Genomic DNA, 11,120 nt, shown 5'->3' with positions numbered 1-11,120 from the left:
GGCTCACCGCAACCTCCGCCTCCCGGGTTCAGGCAATTCTCCTGCCTCAGCCTCCTGAGTAGCTGGGATTACAGGCACGCACCACCATGCCCAGCTAATTTTTTGTATTTTTAGTAGAGACGGGGTTTCACCATGTTGACCAGGATGGTCTCGATCTCTTGACCTCGTGATCCACCCGCCTCGGCCTCCCAAAGTGCTGGGATTACAGGCTTGAGCCACCGCGCCCGGCCTACAAAGCATTTCTTTAAGCTGATTTTCTGGTAGCATACTCAGTACTGTTGCTTTTAGCGCTGATGCCAAGACCCATATGTACACAGAACCTGGTCGTCTTGCAGAGATGCATTCCTTTCTGTGAATCAACTGAATCTGACCCACAGATTTACAGCTAGCATGCTTTAAGTCTGTTCTTTTTTTTTTTTTCCCTTAACAGCTTTATTGAGGTTTAGTTCATGTACTATAAATTAACTCATTTAAAATGTATAATTCAGTGATTTTTTGTAAAGTTAGAGTTGTGCAGCCATCATTACAATGCAATTTTAGAACATTTCCATCACACTGAGAAGATCCCTTGTGTCTATTTGCAGTCCCTCCCCATTCCCACCCTCTCCCCAACCCCAGGCAACTACTAACCTACTTTGTCGCGATAGATTTGCCTATTCTGGACATTTCATGTAATAAATGGAGTCATATGATATGTGGTCTTTTGCATCTGGCATTCACTTTTTGTTAATATTTTTGAGGTTCATCTACGCTGCATTAGTACTTGATTTTTTTTTTTTTTTTTATTGCCAAATAGTATGACTACTTGGTATTATTGTGTGACTGCCTCACATTTTGCTTATCCTGTCCCCTGTTGGTGGGCATTTGGGTTGTTCCACTTTGGGGTTATTATAAAGTGCTGTGAATATTCATGTACAGGTCTTTGGGTGGATGGATGTCTCATTGTTTTTGGGGGGTTGATATCTGGTAGAATTAATAGAGCATGTGACAGATTTATGTTAACTGAACGTGGTCTTTTAATGCCCCAGATGTTTAATTATTAGCTTTGAGTAACCACACGAACAAGGCAATGGAAGCATATGTGATCAATTCATGTCTGAGGATTTGACTTGGAATTAGCAAAAGAAGCAGAACCCATTTCTTATTTGGGTATGTGTTTATTTCTCTGTCTTTATAGCCAGCGGACTTAAAGGTTTAGAATGGCTTTAAATAAGTAGAGATAAAACTTAGTGCCTCTAGAAGCCATCTACTAGGGTGTTTATTGAAATTTGTTTATGCTACTTGTCAATTTTAATTGTTTGGGAGTTTCCATAGTTTTATATCGAAAGGGATAGTATACATCTTATAAGTTAAGTGCAAATTTTTCAAGCCTCGACTTTCAGTAATGAACTCATGTAGTCTTATCTAATGTAGTAAATGTCCTTCTTGGTAGATATGCAGATACTGAATGCACAAGTTCTTGGTCTATATTTTAGTCCCTGTCCTTGTTCAAATTTCTTCTTGATTAAAAAACGTAGAATAACATTCAAATACTAATGAGTGAAAATCCAAACAAAGTAGAATTTTCAATAGTTTTGGGAATGTAAATATAAATAAAAGTCAAGCTCATGAATTTGCTAGTTCTTTTCCAACCTATTCGTTGGCAGCAATTTGGACTTGTCATTACATATTCATATCATAAGGCTTTCACTTGTCTTTTTCATGCTTCCTTTTGAAGCCAGGTTGTAACGTCAAATGCAGGAGAGACTCTTGGTAGCACACTTCTTAAGGAGGTGGAATGAGACGCTCCTGCGGTCCTAAGGAAACAGCATGGGTAACACCTCTGAGCCTGAGCTTCCTCAATTTGTGAAATGTAGCTCGTACATGCAGAGAATGTACTTACTGTGAGGAGTAAATCAACTAAAGCTGTTGCACAGAGTCTACCTTAGCAGCCCACAGTAAATACTGTTCCTTTCTTTATGTAGTTAATAAGCTGACATGGGACAGTTCTACTCAATGGACATTCTGGAGGTGCCATGGGTGTGGGTAATTGAAACATAGCGGATAGAAGGTCCCTGGAGTTCATTCGGTTACAGAGTGAGTGTCTGTGTTTTAGAAATTGTGGGGCAACAATATGGAGGATAGAGTGGAGGGGGTGAGACCAGTGAAGACCCTTTAGTTAGTGAGCCAGATGAGAGGTAATAATGCCTAGACTCCAGCAGTTGGGAGTGTAAAGAGAAGTAGGATAAGGAGATGGAAATCATAGAACTGAGTTTTCATCAGGGACAAGAATAGAGAGGAATCAAAGCCAATGGGAAATACGGAAGGGAGAGACACCAGTCGGAAGACTAAGCGTGACCCTCAGTTGAAAGTCTTGGTAGAGGGAATGGGGAGGAAACGAGGAAAATAGATAGGATTTGATGTTTGGGCAATTAGAAGAGAAGGTGGTGCTTTCGTAACTCCTAGGATTCCAAGTTGAGCAGCCAAGGCTTCTATTAACTAAGTTGGGAAGAAAGGCAGGGAGAGAGGAGTTCGGTTTTGAACCTGAGTCTGTGGCCTTTGGAAGATCCAGTGAAAGGAGGAGGAAGAGCTGGAGTGAGGAGCCCTTTGGAGCCGTTGTCGAGGGTTGGGCAAAGTAGAAGGGGCCACAACAGATCAAGTGGCTTGTTGCTGATTTTCTTATTCCTGAAATTAACTTGAAACTGTAGAAATGTATTATTAAAATCCTCAACAGAGCTTTTTGTGAAGTGTGTATATAGCCTGAAGCTTCAGTTTTCTTGCCTACACAGTTTTACCTAATCTTGGCCATACTTAAAACTCAGGTTGGCTGTATTATTAGCCTCTTTCTGTTTCAGGCATTCCTTCATTTAAAACTTAAAGAGGATTTAATAATTTCTTACGGAATTCAAGAATTTCTGAGCTCGAGCTTTCTAGTCTCAGTTCTGAGTGGCATAGAGTATCCTTTAACCTGCTCGATTGTTTTCTTATGTATGTAGCAAATAGATCACAAGAGAACATAGCATGTTCCATGTTAAGAAGCAAGCTTCCTACGGCAGTGAACACTAGCAAACCCATTTCCCCTCTAAGACATAGAATATTTCCAGTACTATGGAAGCTCCCTGAGTGCTTCTTCCCAAACCCATCATTACCCCACAACATTTTAATTGTCTGACCCTCCCCCAAATGCTTTTGCTTCTGTTTTTACTTATGTTATATGGGTTTGCTGAGTTTTTTGTTAGCTTTTTATTATGGAAAGTAGAAACTGCAATGTATCTGTCTCTCAGCATTTTTTCTCTGCAAAATTTTAAAGTAAATCCCAGCCATCATATCATTTTAATCACAAAAGTATGTATCTCTAGCTAGTATTTTTTTTTTTTTTTTACATAAGTGCAATGAAACCACAGTAGCCCGTGTTTTAAGCAGATAAATGTGTGTGGTTCATGATGGTGCCTTCCTTTCATGTCGGGGAGAGCTAATCTCTCTTTTCATAGAAGTACTCTTTTAAAATTAATCTTAGATATAAAAATGATATACTGTTTATATTCCCTCATTACCTTTTTTTCACTCAAGACTCCTGAATTTCACTCATGTTGAAGCATGTAGCTGAAGTTGGCTTATTTTGTGAGGTCTGTTGACTGTCCCACTGCTTAGTTGGGAATTCTCCTGTTGGTGGACATGTGGGTTGTTTCCAGGTTTCTTTGTTTTGCTCTTATAAACAGAGCAGCAAATGCATGTGCTTGCATATTTTCTGGTGTTCATATACAAGAGTTTCTGTAGGTCTAAATTGTTTTACTGTCAGTTTCACACCTTATGTGCCACACTGCAAGTAAAGCTTAAAATTCTGAAAGTTTTAATTTTAAGAAGTTTATTCTGCTCTATTGTATATTTAGGAATTGTCAAAGTAATAATAGATTAGGAGAATACATAAGACGTAATTGGTTAGATAGGTGATGAAGAAATGCTTGGCCCTGTCCAATCCTGGGGCCTGTGGCTGAAAATTATAAAGCGGAAGCTCCCTGCTCCTGAAGCTGGAGGTTTGAATCCCCAGTGGATCTCCCTATGGTCACTGACTGATGTGGGCCGTCAGGTCATCTCTCTGTCTTCTGCACTAACAAACACCCTCAGCTGCCTGCTTCATCCTCTGACTGGGGCTCCCCACTCCACTCCCCTCACTTCTTTACCCACCTCAGTTCTTCCTGGACCTCTCTAGAGTCCTCATCCATGAGTGGGAAACTCCTCCATAGCCACTTCTCACACTGCTTCAACCCCATTGCTATTCCATAAAGACTAAGACTCCTTAAAGCCCTCTCTAGGTGTGGCTGTTCCTGTCCTCTGACATCCTGCAGGCCTCCAGACTGTAGGCAGGGGTCCACTGCCTCCTCATGGGGGTTGACAGCCATAGACCCAGAGACTCTTTGGAGTTCCTCTGCAGCACTAGCCATTTCTCTCCCTGCAGTGGTCATCTGCTAACCACCAGAGTTCAGAAATTCATTGGACACTCTGGCACAGCCCAGAACCTTTCTGTCCACTGCAGACACCTATTACCAAAGATGGTTGCAGGCCACCCCAGGCTTCAGCCTCTTGTTTCCTTGAGCTCTGTTTTGTTGCAGTCATTCGCGGGTGGGGCCCTGCTGAGCCTTCCCACCTGGACTGTGGTGCTCCCACAGTCCGCCTTGACTGAGAGCCCCCTACTTCCTAGCCAGAGGCAGGAAGAGGGTGAGGCACGTGAGCCTGTTAGCATCATGCCCCTTCCAGCTTTCTTACTCCTCACAGCCCACATGCTTAAGGTGGTCTGTCTTTTCTGTCCTCCCCACCCATTCCAGTTAGATTTCTGCTCAAGTAATGGTTAGCATTTTTGAAACAGTGTTGCCTTATTCAGTCCTCACCACAAACCCATGAGGTGGGTTAAGAGAGATGAAAGAATTTACAAGGTCATACCGTTTTATGCAATCACTGCCTTTTCTTCTCTTGGCTTCCAGGCTTGGGTTCTTCCTCATTGTTTTTGGCTATAACTTTGCAGCTACAAACTCTGGGTTTTCCATCATCTAGTCAGTTTTTAAATGTTACTCAGGACTCAGCTTGGGCCGTCTCTCTGCCACATTTTCCTGAGGAACTGTGGTTCCCAGAATCAGGTGGTAGACACCAGAGATCGGCTTTCTGTAGGGCTTCCTTCTCTTCTGTTTTGTGGCCTGTGTGTCCAGCTACCTGGGATGATTCACAAGGACCTCAGGTTCACACATCAAGGGCAGCTGCCCTCCCGTAGACCTGTTCCTCTCTAATGTTTCCTGTCTCAGTAGATGTTATCGTTGTCAATATATTTATCAGATGGGTACACATAGGTATTAATCACTCACTCGAGTAAGTAAAAAGTAAATACTTACAACGCTGCTTGTTGCAGTATTATAATTGTTAAGTAAATACTTGAAAGCTTTTTGTAAGGTACTATTATTGATGAATAATGGAATATTATATGACTCACAAAAGAAAATGAGGTACATTTCATTAAGTGAAATGAGGTAATATCGTTCTTAAGTAAAAAAAGTTGTCAAACCAGTGTATGATTGATCCCCAAAGAGCCGGAAGTCAGTAGGGGTCAGCACAGATTTTTTTTTTGTTTGTTTTAAAGTCATGTTCCTTGAAATACTGGGATTTTCTTGAAGCACTACTGGTCTCGAGATATGTTCAGGAAAAAATATTTCATGGCCAAGTAAGTTTGAGAGAAGATGCTTTATACTGCTTTTCTGTTGCAAATTTATAAGGCATGTTCACTTATCAAGACCTCTGAAGGTTTGTGGCAAACAAAGTATTTAACTTCACTAAAGCTAGTACTTCCCAAACTCCCTTGATGTTCAGTTCAGTCGATGTCCCAATTAGCGTTTAGTAGAAGACTGTTGTAAGTGCTCTTTTTCAAAAGCTCTTTCAGTATGCATGGATGAAACTGAATTACTAATATCAAAGAAGATATATTTTTCAGGATTTTTGCAGGTCATTTAGTTAGTTCACACTTCTACTCAATGAAGGAATCTTATGCACCATTAATCTTGAGAAACAGGCTGTTTGATTAGTTCACAGTTGGAATTGTTAGGGAGCTTGTTTAATATTGATTCTGTTGGCTTTCATCTTCCTTTGGACATCTTCCTTGTCTTTTCTGTGAGACAAGTTCTTAAATATATGACTGCCCTTCTTCTGTTAGACCTGTTTATTTTGACTGTTGTGTTCCATTATCTTCCAAGGGTTAGATGAAAGTGAAGTATAACTGTGGCACGTGTGTGTCTGTGCGCGCATGTGTGTCTGCGGTAAAAGCTCATGCGGGCCCCGTGAGCCACCAGCTAGTGTGAGTGGAGGCACGGCTGGCTCTGCCATTGCTTCTTGTCCTTGACTAATTGCATCTCGTGCCTTGGTTTCCTGTCAAGAAAACGATAATCCCTCTCTGGGGATTAGCGAGAGTTTGTGAGCATGGTTTGGGCTGGCCACCTAGAGAACGCTGAAGTTGTGAGGGGCCCTGTGGCTGCCCTTGCTGTTGGCCTGCTTCACTCACCAGCCAGCTGTGTGTCCAAGCCAGGAGGTGGCACATCAGCAGGTTACACGCCTGAAACTCATGGGTATTCATAACCCCGATTAGTAACTCCTGCAATGCCAAGGATCTCCTATACCAGAGTACTTTTGAAAACTACCTGATTTCCTAAGTATATGTATATTTTTTGTTTGTTTTTAATATCTTTAGGTTTGGGGACCTCCTAAGTTTTCTAGCTATCAGATGTAATTTATGAGGAAATGCTTTTACCCCTTACCTAAAAACCATTGGAACCTCTCTGACTTTTATAAAATCTGCTTAAAATTGACATTTTTTGATGGCCTGATTATGAGATAGTGGATATATCCTCACCACCATTTTAATTGCGTTTGTAAATTAAAATTCAACATTAACAGAGAAGCAAGTGTTTTGTGGGCACCTGTATTCTATTTTATTGTTCCAAGCAGTTTTACAGTCAGTTCCATTCACAGACACTTGAGTGATGCTTCAGCAGATCAAGCATGGGCACTCACACTCACACACACACACACACACACACACACACACCTCTAAACTGGAAAACCACTACCTGAGCCTCTTGTATCCATTGGAGCTGGCTGGTAGATACAGAGGTGGCCCACCCAGATGCCCCTTCAAGGAAAGACTTGACTCCCAGCGTTAGTGCCATTGAGCCTCAGCTGCAGAGCCGCCTGGTCCGGGCTGTGCCCTTCTCAGCCCAGTGGGAGTTAAAGGCTTGGCCTGCAGCCCGTGTGAGACCCTCTGGCAATACTTGTTAAAAAGTTCCCTGCCAGGTTGGTGCTGGCTTTATAGGGCCTACATCACACTTCAACTTTTCAGTGCCCTGTCTGCTTCCTCTTCGTCATCTCGTGGATGCCCATCTCTGAGAAGCACCTTCCAACCAAGCCGGGTCTCAGCATGTGCTCCAGAGAGCCCCGCCTGGGACCTGCTCACAGTCTCTGTTGCTGCCCAGCATGTGTCTGACCTGTCGGTCCTTTAAGACCGTTTCGTGATGTGCTTACTTCTAACATTTCCCTTTAGACTTTGTTTTAGGTATCTTTGCTGTGTTAGTTATTAATGTTTTAAGTACATAGGTGAGGCTCTCTAGGGGATATTGGAAAGGTAAGATTAGGTCATCCTCTTTAAGCCTGCCCACTTAAGTATGAATTTTTGAAAACCTCAGATCAGCTATGCATGAATTTTAGATACTCAGTGGGACCAACTAGAAAAAGAGAATGGATAGAGAAGAATAAATCACATAACAGCAGGAATAGAAGATTTTGCTAGTTTTTCAGCATATTTGGAATGTAAACAGGTGTGATGTGACATAAAGTTACCGTGTGTAGGCCTGGACACAAAAAGTGTACAGCAAGTAAACTTGACAGTGTGACAGGAAAAGTTGTATTTGATGTCATACATTATCAGTGAGTGGTTGTTTTGTTTTGTTTTGTTTTGTTTTGTTTTGTTCTGTTTTTAGACAGAGTCTCACTCTGTTGCCAGTCTAGAGTTCAGTGGCCCGATATCTGCTCACTGCAACCTGCACCTCCCGGGTTCAAGCGATTCTCCTGCCTTAGCCTTCCAAGTAGCTGGGATTACAGGTGCATGCTACCACACCCAGCTAATTTTTGCAGGGTTTCACCATTTTGGCTAGGATGGTCTCAATCTCTGGACCTCATGATCCACCCATCTCGACCTCCCAAAGTGCTGGGATTACAGTGAGCCACCGTGCCTGGCCATCAATGAGTTTTAATAAAGAGAGATTCGTAATTGGAATCAAATGTGATACAAAGAATAGGGAATATGTAACAAACATATTTGATGTGCTTATGCTGAGACAGGAGAATGGAGGTATTAAGGAGAAAAATCCACATTGAACATTTTATTTGGTATATTTTAACTTTGCTGGAGAATAACTGGTGTCTCGACTTTGTCTTTTATATTGTCCTCATAGTTGCAGTGTTTATCTTAGTTTTTCAAAAGTCAAGCTTTAGAAAAAAAATTGGGAGTTTCTTAAATTTCAAAATATTTGAATAGATTTAATACTGATACCATTAAGACTGACTTGTTAACTCTTTAAAACTATCAGCTCTTTTAATTGGAGATGTTGAGGTTTCCTCATTTAACGAATAGGCAATTGATGGCTGTTTTTTCCTATGACTCTTACAGTGGGTTCACTGTTTTGACACCTTAAAAATGGAAGAACCTAAAATTCAGACTAGAGTGTACTAGTTTGTGGTACTGCTACTTTGTAGCGTTTAGAATCTTGCCAAGTTTGATTGCTTCTTTGAATTAGTTTCTTCATCTGAAAAGGAAGGGTCAGAACTATCTTTAAGGTTAACCTCTGATTGCCAGGGACTATATTTGGCTCTTAAGAACAAATGCTTTTGGTACACAAATGCATAGCACGTAAAGTTTCTGATTTTACAAGTAGGTTACATACCAAAAGTTATGTGTCAGCGTCTTAGACGCACACTTGGCCAGGTGCCCTGTGACTCATGCCTGTAATCCGAACACTTTAGGAGGCTGAGGCAAGACGATTGCTTGAGCTCACGAGTTCAAGACCAGCCTGGGCAACATGGCGAAACCCCATCTCTACCCCCCCAAAAAAAAAAAAATTAAAAATTAGCCAGGCATGGCTGTCCCAACATGTAGTGCCACTTACTCGGGAGGCTCAGGTGGGAGGATCACCTGAGCCCAAGGGGTCGAGGCTGCAGTGAGCTGTGATCCTGCCACTGCGCTCCAGCCTGGGTGACAGAGTGTTGCCATATTTAAAAATAAATAAGCACCCTTTATTCTATAGCTGTAGCATTATGAAAGCAGACCATGTCTGTTTTGGTTTACTATTAACAGTCAGTAATACCTAAGATGGTGCCTGGCATATGGTAGTTTCCTACTAAATATTTGTTAAAACTAAGTAGTCACTAAAATTCTGTAATTTTCACAAGCTTGTTTAAACACTGTTTTGGAGTATGTATACATTTGCAATGACCAAAATAATATAAAACATGACTAAATGAAACAGGAAGACATAAAGTTTAGCCTAAAATCCAATATTTGAAGGAAAAAGTTTAGAACACAGAAGATAGAATTTTGTAGAGATTCTCAAAGGGATTTCAAGCAAGTTCAGATGCTTGATGATACTGGCATTTTATTTCTAAATCTTTGAAAAACATACAGCTTTTCAGTTTCTTAATGTATTCCTTCATTTACTTATGTGAAATATTTGTTGAACTGCATGCCAGGCTCTGTATGAGATTCTCACGAGCCAGTGGTGCTTGCATTCCAGTGAAGTGAGGGAGTTACAATACAGAAACTAGCGCGGGATTATAGCCTCGAGTAAGTGTTAAGAAGGGAAAATCCCACTTAAAGGCAAACCTGAACAGCTTCTGGGACTTCCTAGTAAGTTTCCTTTGAAAGTATGACTGGAAGGCAACTTGAAGAAGGGGGTTACTCTGCAGGCAGAAGCAGCAGCAGATGCAGAGATCCTCTGGCTGGGAAAGGAGACTGGCATGGCCAGGGAAGGGGACATTCATGCGGCTGAACCCGAGGGGAGGAAGGGGGAAGAGTTGAGGTTTTGTTAAGAGGCAAATGAAGAGAGAGAAAAGGATCTGTTAGTGCCATATTAAGGATTTCCCTTCTTCAAACTCTACCTTGGCCCCCTGTTGCTCTTAGGGTGACAGCCTATTCAGAATCACGATGAAACCATCTTAGGATGACAGCAATTTTATGCAGCTAACTGCTATGTCAAGACTGATACGAGCAGATGCAAGGTACTGGAATCTAGTTTAAACAACTAAAATAGTGGCCCAGGTAAGAGATGATGACGATGATGTTTACTAGAGGAGGAAAGGGAGGAGAGGGAATGAATTTGAAGTCACCTTAGAAGTGAAAGTCCGTAGCCCTTGAATATGAAAGATGAGGGCCGTGGCATCAGGCCCATTCCCAGGTTTCTGACTTGGGGATACATGGGGTGGTGCCATTCACTGACCTGGACAACACTGATGGGGAAAGGCATTTGAGGGGCAGAGTAGAATATTTTTTCAGTTGCTGATAGAAATTAGAAGAGAAGGAAAAGGAAAAGGAGTGAAAGAGCATCTAGAGGGGTATGAGAAAGCTCATCCAAGATAGAATTAACTGAACGGCAGGTTTAGGGAATTTGAGTGATAATTTCTCCTCAGGGGAAAGTTAAATCAGTGATGGGGGAAAGTAGGGTGGGTCCAAACAGCCGATCCTATCAGATGGCGCCACCAGTCCAAACACGCTTATTAAGTGTGCTGTTGACCTTCCCAAAGTAGATGATGAAAGGAAAGCACATGGACACTACACACAGGAAACGTTTGCAGAGTGGTTGCTGAGTTGTTAAGTTTCTTAAAACTTGAGCAAGTCCTTGTTTTAGATATTTATATATTCCACATTTGAACATACCTATTTGAATGTAAGACATAAAACATTTTAGGATCCAGAATGATGTGGATTCATAAAATACCAAGTTCCATAGCCCAGAATATAAATAAATATTAGAGAGTAGGTTTCAGTGGCTCAGACTTACTCCAAGGCATGTCCTCACAGGGTCCGTAAATGTGCCTTAGATGGCCGGGCGCGGTGGCTC

General features: G+C 41.7%; 1 protein-coding gene across 3 annotated transcripts in view; it reads left to right on the top strand.

Moving 5' to 3' along the window:
- Window positions 1-11,120, top strand: part of CUL1 (cullin 1) — a 99,812-nt gene that overhangs the window by 18,812 nt on the left and 69,880 nt on the right. The window lies entirely within an intron of this gene.

This window comes from Sapajus apella, unplaced genomic scaffold (genome assembly GCF_009761245.1).
Source record: "Sapajus apella isolate SASKATOON/1434 unplaced genomic scaffold, GSC_monkey_1.0 scaffold56, whole genome shotgun sequence".
Classification (NCBI taxonomy): domain Eukaryota; kingdom Metazoa; phylum Chordata; class Mammalia; order Primates; family Cebidae; genus Sapajus; species Sapajus apella.
The sequence above is the reverse complement of the archived record's forward strand: the minus strand, read 5'-3'. Positions and strand labels throughout refer to the sequence as shown.